Source organism: Vicugna pacos, chromosome 1, assembly GCF_048564905.1.
Source record: "Vicugna pacos chromosome 1, VicPac4, whole genome shotgun sequence".
Classification (NCBI taxonomy): domain Eukaryota; kingdom Metazoa; phylum Chordata; class Mammalia; order Artiodactyla; family Camelidae; genus Vicugna; species Vicugna pacos.
This window is the reverse complement of record NC_132987.1, coordinates 115268727-115281895: the sequence shown is the minus strand read 5'-3', so window position 1 is coordinate 115281895 and position 13169 is coordinate 115268727. Positions and strand designations below refer to the sequence as shown.

At 44.3% G+C, this 13169-nt stretch overlaps 1 protein-coding gene and 1 pseudogene across 1 annotated transcript in view; both read left to right on the top strand.

The window, feature by feature from the left end:
• Nucleotides 1–13169, top strand: part of RCAN1 (regulator of calcineurin 1) — a 90296-nt gene that overhangs the window by 64257 nt on the left and 12870 nt on the right. The gene's annotated exons all lie outside the window — the stretch shown is intronic.
• On the top strand, nt 251–510 carry LOC140701046 (protein kish-A pseudogene; annotated as a pseudogene).

The following is a 13169-nucleotide window of genomic DNA, read 5'->3' as shown; positions in this document are numbered from 1 at the left end:
GAAATCGTAACAATTATATTAGATATTAATCCAACCAAATCAGTAAGCACTTTGAATGTCAACGGTCTAAATGCACCAATTAAAAGACAGATTATGACAGTGGACCACTGTCTATAAGAAACAAGACCAACCATATATTGTATATAAGAAACTCATTTTAAATATAAAGGCATGTATAGATTAAAAATAAGTGGATGGAGATATAAATAAATGCTAACACTAATTTAAAAAAAGTAAAAAAGCACCCTGGGCCCAGAAGGGTGATGTGGCTGGGGCTTCGCTGGCCTCACTATGTCTGCCATTTTCAATTTTCAGAGTCTGTTGACTGTAATCTTGCTGCTTATATGTACCTGTGCTTATATCTGAACCTTGGCACCCAGCCTCCTGGACAGAAATAAAACTGGGTTATTGGGTATATTTTGGAAGCACGCCAGAATTGGCAAACGGAAGAATCCTTACGTTGCAGTATGCTGTATTGTAATGGCCTTCAGCATCCTCTTCATACAGTAGCTTGGAAAAGTGCCAGAATTCAATTGTCATCAGACTGAATTTTGATATAAAAAAAGGACTTACTGCAGAAAATAATGGAATGAATGGTTAACCCTTTTGTCTCTGAACATTGAATGACAAATTTCCAGCTGCTATTCTCTATTTTTGTTATTGGACCAATGTTCTATGTAAATAATTAGGATGTAACCATTTACTACTTAAAGAGTTAAATATGTCTGTAACAGCCAATCTCAGTACTGTCACTACAATATCACATTCTGCGTATGTCAGTCTGTTGTGTCAGATACCGGTTTTTGGTGAGGTGTCTTTAAGGCACATAGTAGGAAACAAAATTGGTAAATTACTCAAGTTCCTTCCACTGTGATTTGGAAATGATAAATCTTTATAGAATGAGAAGTTTTTTTGGACTAGATTTTTGTTGAAAAAAAAAAGGTTCAATTTGTGTGGGTAAAGATTGCATTCATATTGCATAAGGCTTGCTTTTCCCCTGGCCACACCATTTCAAGCATTAACCAGAGTACCTCTACTCTTAGCAAACTAGTTTATTACAGATGTTTAAACTATTTAAAACAAGCCTATGCAGTTTTTAAGGAGGAAGGTAAAATCAGATGACTTAAAAGTAGTATTGAGGAAATGTTCGTATTTAATATCAAAGAATTTAGAATATCTGACTGGTGGTGTAGCCTCTGAAACCTCTCTGGTAAAGTATAGATAAATGTCCTAAGCATAAATTTGACCAGCTAACTGTCATTCTCTGAATGAGATTACGTGCTTAGAGTAAAAAGAACAAAACAGGACAACTAGAGAATGATAATCCTTTATGTGTTTTCATTCTTTCTACTGTCAGGTCTTCACAGTTTAATTACTGCAAAATACAAACTGTATGTGTTTTTTTTTTTAAATACAGCACTTTAAATCTAGCTTATGTTTTGTCTATTAACTTTAACTGGAATCTTTTGTGTAACTTAGTAAGTGATGATACACAAAAATTCAAATCTACTTACCTGTATACCATGGCATAAATATCCTTTGGCTTTGATGATAAAAGGAAGACCTTCAATAATTTGCATCGAAATGCTGAAAACGTGACTTATAAATTTTGTAGTAAAGCAGTTATTATACATTTATGGTTAACATTTCTTAAGAACCAAAATAGAACTTCTTAGCTAAAAATTGCCCACTATAGATAGTATTAATTAGGTACTGTTCTCAGCTATTAATTCCCTATAAAGGTAAAAAGAATAAACCTTGGTTTTTTTTTTTAAATAAAAAAAAAGCTGGAAGAAATGAGGAGGATGCAGGTGGATAAAATGGAGGAAGAAGATAGAAAAGAGAAACAAACACAGGACTGGTTCATTCTGACTCAACATCCCTGTGCTGAGCCTGACAGGGTGTGGCTTCTCCCATTACAGCCCGACAACAACTCTAGGAGATAGATCTGGCTCTTAAAGTTTTGGGGACTGAGGTCAGCCTGCCCCTGCTTGCAGCCTCTCAGAATATGGGATGTGGTCCCACCTCCTCTGGCCCCACTTCCGTTAGAACTTTCCTTCTGCCACTGCTTTAATGGGTATTGGCCCCAGCTGCCCTGGACCCTTAAGTTGAAGGAGAAATGGGAAGTTTGCATGACCCCCTTGTCTGTTGTGTGCAGAATGCCCAGTGGCCAGTCTAATCTGACACCTGAAAACGACAAGTCTGGAAGACTATTTTTCTTTTGTGCTTTTTAAAATTTTTTCAGATGCAGCCAAGGAGTAGAAGGATCTTTGAATATAAGTTAGAACAGGCCCAGCTGCCACTCACGCCACCTCATCGTGCCGAGCTGTGCTGGGTGGGCCTTTTATGTACACCAGAGGTGCTCAAACTTGAGCGTGCGTTCCAGTCACCTTCAGGGCTTGTGAAAACACAGAGCTTCTGATTCAGTAAATATATTCTTAGCTGCGTAAGGAAATAACACAAGTTGAGTGACCTAACGCAACACCCACTTACTAGCCGACAGGTCTGTCGTCAGTAGTCCGGGCGCGGTGCGCTGTGGCTGGCTTCTCTGCCCCGGGTCATACAAGGCTGGAATTAAGTCATCAGCAGGACTGCCTTCCTTTCTGGAGGTCTGGGGAAGAATCTGCTTCTGCAAACATTCAGATCCCTATTTCTTTACAGGGTTACCCTCCTTCTGAGAGGCCACCCCGATCCTTGCCACCTGGCCCTTCCTCCTTCAAGCCAACAGGAAGGAATCTCTCTCAGGTCAAATCTCTGACTTTGGGAAGAGACTGGTCTCTTTCAGGAGCTCACCCTGGCTAACTAAGCTCCCCTTCACAAACCATACTGTGTAACATAATCTAATAATGGGTAAAATCCACCTTGGCCATAGTCCTGGAGATTATGCCCAGCGTGTTTCCGGCGGGTGGGATAGTGGACCACATTAGAATTCTGCCTGCCACAGGAGGTGGGGCAGAAATTTGCACTTCTAACAAATTCCCGGGCGATGAGATAGCTACTGCTCTGGAAATCACGTGGTGAGAACCACTTACCTAGGCTAATGCCACCACCTTTGACTTAGACGTGCCTAGTTTGCAGATGGGGAAACCCACAGTGTTAAGTCTAGAGGTAATATTCAAAATACACAGCAGCTAGTACCTCGTGGGCACTGACCCATCAGAACAGATGTCAAACCAATCAGGACAGACTCGGCTACAGGTAACCACCGTGGTCTTGCTGGCCAGCACCTACTGACAGAGGACGCCCCCGCCCCCACCCCCAGCAAGTGAGGGCTGGAGCCGGTGCGCATGTCAGAGCCGGCGCTTGGGCTGCTCCACAAACGAAGGTTACTTTTTTGCTCCATTTTTGTTTTCTTGAAATACACTCAGTTTACAATGTTGTGTCAATTTCTGGTGTGCAGCATAATGTTTCAGTCAGACATATACATACATATATTCCTTTTCATATTCTTTTTCATTATAGGTTACTACAAGATACTGAATATAGTTCCCTGTGCTGTACAGTACAGACTTGTTGTTTATCTATTTTATATATAGTATCCACAAACTAAGATTAAAGAGAAAATGTCCCACTAAGGCTAAGTCAGAAGAGGAAACAAAAAGATATTTTATTGATTCCAAAACCTGTCTTCTTTTCTTTCAGTCTGTTCTATGTTCTATAAAGCCACTTTCCTCAAGGTTAAAATCTGCATTAGTTTCCTGTTGCTGCTGTAACAAATTACCAGTTTCAGTGCCTGAAACTGCACAGATTTGTTTTCTTACTATGGAGTTCTGGAGATCAGAATGCCAGAATCTGTCTCAGTGAGCTAAAACCAAGAACCAAAAATGTTTCCCTGCCTTTTTCCAGGTTCTAGAGGCTATTACCTTGGTCCACAGCCTCACATCACCACAGTCTCTGCTTCCATCATCGTGTCTGGGTCCAACCTGACCCTCCTGCCTCCTTCTTATAAAGACCTGCCCCCAGACCACCCAGGGTCATCTCCCATCTCAAGGTCCTTAACTTAGTGCCACCTGCAGAGTCCCCTCTGCCGTGTCACGTCATGTGTTCAGGGCTGCCAGGATCAGGACAGGGGTGTCTCTGAGAGGCTGTTCCTCTGCCTGCCTCACTACCCAAGGCCCACGTGTATGTGGACCACAGCAGCGGCAGCTCTCCCAGAACCGCCTGTTGCCAAGGCCTTTGGAGACACGAGGGCATTAGCGTCACGAGCAGGTTCTGTCATTACTGTCCTCCTTTTTCACACGAAGAAACTGAAGCACTTGGGAGTTAAGGGCCTTACCCAAGATCACACAGCCAGGAAATGGGACCACGAGGATTCAAACCCAGACGGTCTGGTTCCAGAGTCCACGCTCTTTCCCACTCTGCTGCACACCCCTCGTCCGTGGACAGACGGAAAGCAGCCCACTTCATATAAATGGCAAGAAGCCAAAGTCACCATCCCGCCTCAACCCCTCCCCTCCCCTCCCTCTGACCCCCACTGCGCCTGTTAAGGACCCTTCTCCCAGGTGGGAAAGCGATCAGTCACTTTGGTCTGTCCTTCCTTGCTTTCCAAGTGTCCTCAGTAACAAGGCCTAGTCACTTCGGCCTGCCTCTGAAATGTTTCAGCAACTGTTGCTGGGACACAAGCCACCCAGAACTCAGTGGCTTAAAACAGCAACGGTCCTTGTTCTGCTCATGGATCTAAGTGTGTGCAGAGATGGTTCTTCTCCCCTCCGTGTGGCATCTGCTGGGTTTGCTTGGCTGGGAGCCCGCTCTTGGGATGTCACACTCACATAGCTGGTGAATCGTGCTGGCTGAGACCACTGGGAGCTCGGCCAGGGCTCTGGGCAGGGGCCCCGGCCCCTCTCCACGTGGCCTCCCCCCGGCCTGCTTGGGCTTCCTGACAGTATGGTGACCGGGTTTCAAGAGATCAAGGCAGAAGTGCATGGCTCCTTATGACCTCACCTTGGAAGACACATGGTGTCATCTCCACTATACAGTGTCGGGAGAGACACTCACAAAGGCCCTCCCACATTCAAGGGCAGGGAATACACACCCCTCATCTGGATGCGGGAGTGGCTAGATTCCACAAGGGCAGGTTGGGTGGGAGACTTGTGGCATCTATCTTTAGAAAATTCCGTCGGCCAGAATTATCTTTATAGTAGCTCCTTGCATACCCCCCAGCCCACCCACACTCCTGGATACATTTTTCCCCAAGCTCAGATTTGGGTGTAGGAACTATGAAGATTTTGTCTAATCTGTTCATTATATTGTTTTTACTAAAATATTAAAAATGTAGCCACATATATTACACGAATCATTTGTATTTTAGAAATAAGTCAAAGTAGCAAAAGTAGGATTTCCCAAGAAATCCAGGACACCAGATGAACAGATGTCAGCACTAAACCAGTGCCATGACAAAATGTAGGCAGTCAAAGAAATTTATTCAGAAGGAATAAAGTGTGTATGTCTTTTAATGAAAGCAGCTCCTTAGTTGATTTTGCATGATAGTGGGGGAAGAAAATGTTAACTTTCCTAACACCTTTTATTCAAGTAGTAATGAGAAAATAAAGGGATATATCCTTTTCCCACCCATTTAAAATCTAACCCATTTTCAAGGCCTTGTGAAGGAAAAATGTATTTTCTTGTCACTGGAGTTGCAGTCTTCTCTCCCAGGCTTCAACGTTTGGCCTCTGTAATGGCAGGAACCGTGTCTCAGGGTTTTGAAACCCCTAGTAGAGCACTGAGCCCCTAGTAATGGCTTAGTAAGTATTTTTGGTCGATTTGACTGTGAATTTTTAAAGGACCAGTCACGCCTTACTCCTCTCTGTATCTGCAGCAAGGAGTCAGGTACTTAGCTGCGTGCTTTATGCAACAAATATTTATGGAGGGTCCTAAGTGTTCCAGGGTCCATGGCTTGGTCTGCCCTTAGTTCAGTGGAGGAAACCAATTAAAATGTGATAAATACTAAGAACTAGAGGTTCCCAGTGTTATGAGGATATGTTACGCGTAACTTGAACCAGTGGTGGAGTTCAAGAAGGCATTTAGCAGATCCTTAATTAATGGTGGTTGAATGATGAACAGATGAATGGTCTTCTTGAGACTTGGGAGTCTATTCTTAACTCCAAACATCCCACACAAGAATCTGCTCAATGTAGACACTCGGAAAATATGTGTCTCATCTCCAGGTAGGCAACACCCTGCCCCAGAAGAGCCCACCTGTCCAAGGAATTTTCCTCTGTAACTGACTTGCTGCCTGGAATTTTCCCCTTAGTGATGCATTCCTTTGGGGCTGAGACTTTGATCTCCAGAACGTGCTGATTAAATACAAATTCTCTGGGAGGCCTTATATGTTAAACAGCTGCCATCATTAACACAGCAACAGGAAAAAGTTCATTAGGTAACGTTCCAGTTTTGTTAGAAGGGAGATGCAGAGGGCAGGACTGTCCCAGGGAGAAAGAAAAAGATCTGGATGTGATTCTGGTATAGAAGAAGAACAGAAAATAATGCAGATGAGGAAGCCGTGGGTGTGGGACATGACAGTGACAGGGAAGAATTTGATAGTTTTGCTCTGAGATGGGATTTGAAAGACCTGGATGGGAGATTTTCAAAAAAAAAAAAAAACCCATCAGATGTTCCCTGCTGACCACACCCTGGTGCCCGGAGAATGTGCTGTGTGAGGTCTGCTCTAAGGCGGCGCTCAGCCCAGCGACCCGCGCTGCAGAGCAGGGCAGACTCACACTCACCCGACCGTGTCCTGGCCCGAGCACGGCCCTGACTTCACGGAAACGGGCTCCACACAGCTGATTAGCCAGGCATCTCACCAGATAAAGACGGTGGCAGGAGAGCTTATCAAAGAAAAGCAAAATAAGTATTTCCCTGGTGAAATCCCTGTCTTTTCGAGGTTTTTAGGTAAGAAATGGGAATCTTTCAGCCGGCACTCCAAAGTAATAACGAGTTAAAAACACCAGGTTTGGCACTGATGCATAATGAATACTTACAGTGCAAAGAACTAAAGGTCCTGACACCAGACCATTATGCAAAAAAAAAAGGAGTCTGTTTCCTCTCCAGCTAACCTTCAGCCTTATCTAGTGTATCTGTTAACCGACCGTGGTTTCTGTGACCATTGAGACAGAATGTGTGGTGGGGGGAGGGGAAAGAGAAAAGCTTTTTTTATGATTACATAAGTAATAAATGTGCGTTGTAGAAATTCTAGGAAGTCCAAAGACACAAAAAAGGAAAACATTGCAATCTTCTTGAATACTAATACGCATATTTTTTCTTTTCACCAAAATGGAGTCACAGTAATAAACATTGCTTTGTAACCTGCTTTTTCCTCCTAACAGCAAGTTGTAAACATCTTTTCATGTTGTTAAATAGTTTTCACCTCCTTCCTGTGAGGTGTGAGTGGTGTCCCAGTCTGCTGAATGGATTCAGCATATTTCTTGGATGGTCACTGATTGGATGGTTAGCTTGTTTCTAGCGTGTTATTTGCATAAAGAACATTGAGGGGATGTATTTGCATCTGAATCTTTGCCCAGAGCATGAGGATTTCCTTAGAATAAACTCCTGGGAGTGAAACGGTTGAGTCAGCATTCAGGGTTTTAGTTTATACTGGAAGTTTAAACTGTTGAGTTCACTGCATCACCCACTGCCATGTGCTTCCGAAGTCCCTTACCTCGGTGGGTGAGCTCATAAGTTGGAGTGGAATCAGTAGTATTTCATGGTGTCCAGTTTAAAGTCTGGCGTATTTGTGAGAAATTTCAGATGATTAACTTAGGGTTCAAACCTTTGAACCTGGGTCTTGTTGGTTTGTTGACTTTGGGTCTGGTTCGTTGGTTGGTTGTTGGTTGGCCGAGACACACGGTGAAACACCCCAGGTCCCTTCAGGAATAATGGATTTGTCCCCCAGCTGCCCTTGTCAGCTGTCCCTTTTGGGGATTACTTCAGCTGAGGAGAGCCACCTCCCTAAGCCCCCTCTTCTCAAGGTAGCCCCTATCCCAGAGCTGACTAGTGTGGTGGTAACAAGCCCCAGCCCTTCGGCTCCAACGAGGGTCATCCTGTCTTCAGAACTGCCCACAGGGTCAGTGAGGCTTCCATTGGGACCACCTGGTAGCTCCACTCTGCCTCTGCCGTCCCTCGCCTCCCCCTCCTCTCCTCATCTTCCCTAGGTGTGGATCCCAGAACTCCCTAGTAAGCCCCCTGCACAAGAGCCTCTGTCTCAGAGCCTGGAAGCAGCCAATGACTGTTGAGTTTTCGGAGGGTTGGAGCAGATGCCGGGGCTCAGCAGACCCCAGCAGCCGATCATGTATGTGCTGCATAACTTCACCTCCGCAGTGGACAGTAGTGCCACCACCACCTCCCTCGGGATGGAAGAGCCAGGGCAGCTCAGACTCATTTCTTAAAAGGATTATTTCCTAAAAGGAGGTTTTCTTAAAAAGATGAATTCACGCTCCCATCTTCCTAGACTTATTTCAACCTAAGAAGGAAGATCAAGCTGTCCCCTAGCATTTTACAAGAGCAGTTTAAAGTGCTGTCCATTTAAAAAAAAAACTATCTTAAAAGCTTCCCCCTGAGAAGACCGGGATCTCAGTCTATTTTCAGATCGTCTTTCTAACCATGTCGTCAAACGTGCATCGTGGCAAAACCCTTCTGCGTCCATTCCTCGGAAGCCAGTTCTGTAGAAATCTGTGTCTTAAGGTTCCAATTCTCAGCCCAGCCATGCGCCTCCCTGGTGTGGCCCAGTCACATCTCACGATTGCTAAAGAAACCAGCTGTGGTTTGTAAACGTTTGAGCGGAATCTGGGTCATCCCTATAATAACGTCCCCACCATTCACTTGCATAAGAGTGTAATTTCAGGAGTGGAGAGCACATTCTGCAAAATGCCCACGGAGTCACCCACAGAAATGTGTTGGGCCAAAAAAAAAAAAATAAAGAATTGCTGTGTAAGGAGCAAGGCACACTCTCTCTAAAGGTACCATTTGGAGGAGATGATCTGACCCAGAACATTCTGAGCCTCAGGGATACGGATGGGTGGGCTGCTTTGTGTGTATCCCTGCCTCTCAGTGTCTGGCTCATAGCAGGGAACTAATCTATTTTTGATGACTTACTAAATTAAGCCAGAGACCAAAACCTCAGATGCCTTTGGGGTCGGGAGTGATGGGGTATTTGAAGAACATGGACTTAGCCACATGGGCCTCCAGGCCCAAATGGCCACATCTTCCTTTTTTTCTTTAAATCCCAAAGAAGCTAGAAATTCTATTTCTATGTGAACCCCCAACTTTTAAATATTGGCAACTAATTTTTTTTTAATCTTGGGAGCACTGCCAGTTCACAACCAGTAAACTAACCTGCCATTCTAGACCTGATTGATGGAAAGAAGGCAGCTCTTCCTTCTCAGATGCTCTGCTACTAAGATGCACCTGCAAGTTTTAAGTCACTTGACATGAACGCCCCAATTTTCCTAATGAACAAAATCGGCATGATTGTTCTTGTCTTTCATGGTGACTGTTAATATTCAAGTTGTGGTGGTTATCTTCTTTGTTCTGTTTAGTTTATTGCTCGTTAAACCTGTTCTGAATCACTGTCTTACCCACATGGAGGCGACAGGTTATACTTTCTCCCATGACTTGTTATCAGACTTTTAAACAATCCACGAAGAAGGCATTATAGGTGTGAAAAGACAGCAAACGCTGTGGTCCAGTCGGTAACTTCTCTACTGCAGACGTGGAAATCAGGCTCGTGGGTAGTGACGGAAAGAGTAGGTAAGAACACATAACACACTCTTCTCTTCTCCTGCATTTGGCAAAAGATGATTTCTGAGCTGAGATCCCGAGATTTAAAACTGGGTGTGAATACAAACTCAGTGTAGCTAAGTTACTGAAACCTGTGTTTTGTATCTGGTGTTAAAGATTTACAGTTTCGATTTGGCCTCATTCTTTTCCCCGTCCTCTTTTTTTTTTTTTTTAAGCTTTTTGTGGGGGGGGGGGGATTAGATTTATTTATTTACCTGTTTGTTTTTTAATTTCTTTTTAATGGAGGCACTGGGGATTGAATCCAGGTCCTCGCGCATGCTAAGCACATGCTCTACCACTGAGCTATAACCAACCCCCTCTCCCCTTTCTCTTATTGGATCTTCAACTCTGGTTCAGCCAGTCACGCACTGGAGAGCCATGGGGTGTTTGTGTGTCCTTGGCACTGTGTCAGGTTCCTCGGGAGAACCTACCAGAATGAGACCCAGCCTCTGCCCCCTGGCAGCACACACGCCAACCAGGATTTCGTAGGGTCAGTTCTTGGGAGATGAGCATGGAATATGGAACCAAAAGAACATAGCTTTTTGGCAGCATTAGCACTATAGTGTCAAACTCATCCTTTGAATGAAGGGGATTTACTTGGTGGGAATGAATCAGTCTAGGACTGTGAAATCTGTTTTGAGCTGGAGTGGAAGGTAACCAGGTTCTTGTGACCAGTGACCACAGAGCATCCTGTCACTGGCCCACTCCTGCGTGACTGATCTTGCCCAGGTTTTTGTCACTGCAGGACTGTGCTCCGGCTTGAGAACAGCTTTGGAGCACAGATGAAAATCAGTAATTAAAGTGAGGTCTGGAAAGGAATTGACTAAAGAGAGCAAATAAGGAATGATTAATTGGGGTGGCTTTGGCCCCAGTCGTCTCTAAATAAATGTTACCTCCCTTAATCCGGGGCTGCTGGTCTCCAAGACATTAAGTATAGTTTTGATTTGCCTATGGCTATTTCTCCATCTTAAGCATTGCAAGTGGTGAGTTTCCAAGAAGTTACAGAGGGGTGGTTAACCTTCATGTACTAAGGAAAGATTGAGGTAATAAGGAAAAAAGAGTTAATGGGGTTTCAAGTGCACATGGAATTTAACAAACAAGATGAAATCTTGTATGAACTGTGACCTCTCTTGTAAGGGATAAATCTGAACACAGTCTTCCTCTCTACTCTCCCCCTAATCAGTTGGTTATTTTATTTTATTTTACTTTCTGTCTTTTCTTTCTTTTTTTTTTTTGGAGAGGGGGGAAGGTGATTGCATTTTTTCCTTGTTTCCACTGTTAGCTTTAACAGAGCATGATTGCCAATCCGCTAAAATATGTGTTTCGCATTTTCACCATTGCATCCAATATTTTTGGCACTGGCATTAATAAGCCACATTTTAAAAATTTTATTTAAATAATAGGAAGTTCTGTGTTATCACAGAAATACACATTATGTGTGTACTGTCTTGTACTAATCTGTGCCATGTATCAGACAACATTTCAGGCTTTTCCATTTTTTTCCAAAGCATCAGATATGACCCAGGCTGAAGTATAGTATTAATATCATCCCTTCTGTGTTATCCTACAGATTCAGAAGATTAATGGTTATTAAACAAAAAGGTGATTTTCATTAAAGATGGTTTTCTCAGTTTAGATTTAGAATTCACAAAGGGGAGGGTCCGGCTCAGTGGTACAGGGCCTGCTTAGCATGCACGAGGTCCAGAGTTCAGTCCCTAGGGCCTCCATTAAAATACATAAATAAATAAATAAATAACCTAATCGCCTCCCCCGCAAAATAAATTCCTGAGCCCAAATCTGGCTCTCCTGATTACCCCTAAGAGTGAACCAAAATGGGAATGCCTTTAGAGAGCAAGAAGAAGATTTTCCTGTTCTCTTATTTACACGTGATCATCAGGAAGAAACAGAAGTCCGGGAGCTTAATCACACTACTGCTTGGACAATAGGCCTTTCTTTTGACTACGAACCTCTTGGATAAACGATTTTTGAGCACATCTGCTGGCAAAAGCATTTTGTTTGTAAATTCTATGCTAATTCTACTCCACATGACGCACTTTATAAAACACACCCTAAAAATAGGCATTTTAAAAAGGCGAGGCGAGCATATGTTCAACTGAGCATATGTTCAACTGAACACACTCTGCCCAAATGACAAAGAATGGTCGAGACCCTCGTCATAGACCCCTAAGGAGACTTACAAGGCCTCTGGGAGTGTCCGTGGGATGGGACCTCAGAGTCTGGAGCTGATGGTGCAGTCCTGTGCCCGGACACCCTGTGAGCCCCCGTGCAGCAAGGACAGAGGAAGTGCACCCCAGAAGGTGGCCAGCACCCACTGAGCAGCACTGGAGTGGTTCTGTTGCATGGGCATCAGTTCATGCTCCTTCTCTGCTCAAAACCCTCTGATAGTCGGCACGGAGGCCAGAGTCCTTGCAGTGGCTAAAGATCTCACATGGCCTCGCTCCCAACCTCTTTCTCCATGTCCCTCCTCTGCAGCCAACCTAAGCCTCCTGGGCTGGAATGTGCCAGGTGCCTTTGTGCCTTCTGTTCCTGGACCTGGAATGCTGTTCCCAGCATCTCACAGTTCTCTCCCTACTTCCTTCAAATCTTGATGCATCCACATGTCATCTTCTCAGGATGCCTTTCCTGGCTAGTCAGACTTTTAGCATCTCCTTTTCCCAACTTTTCCTTTCCCTCCTTTCTGCCTTATTCCCAGCACTATCACTATCTAAACACGCTATATATTTTACCCACCTAGCTTGTTTCTTTTCATTTTCTTTTTCCCTATCTAGAATGTAAGCTCCATAAAGGCAGAGAGTTTTTGTCTGTCTTCACCTTTCACCTCTAACACCTGGAACTGTGCTTGGGTGAAAGAACAAATGGATGCTTGGATGCACGGATGGACAGATGGATGCATGCATGGATGGATGAATGGATGAATACCAAGTGAAAGGAAAATCTTCACCTTTAACCTAAGGAGCATGAGAAGCCACCAGTTTTTATAGCCGAAGAGAAATGCGATTGAGCTTGGCTTTGGGAGGTTTTATGTTGTGGGAATTACACACTGTTTTGGAAATAAGAAATTGGCCATGGTGAGGTCAGTTAGAAAGGTATTGTAGTTGCAGAAGGCTGCTGGAAGCAGTGTGCAGTAATGCAGAGTGAGGGTGGTACACGGACCCTCCAGGCCTCTCCATGGACCAGCAGGGCACATAGAAGAGGAAGACACCCAAGACTGCAGAGGGACTGAGAGGATGCAGATGGGGAAATACCAAAGGGCACTGCTGCGAGGTGGGTATAATTCCATGGAACAAGAATACAATCTGCAACCAAAGCACCTGGGTGAGTCCCGGCCCTCCTCTAGACTGCGTGCCCCTCTGAACCTCGGTATCGTTATCTATGAG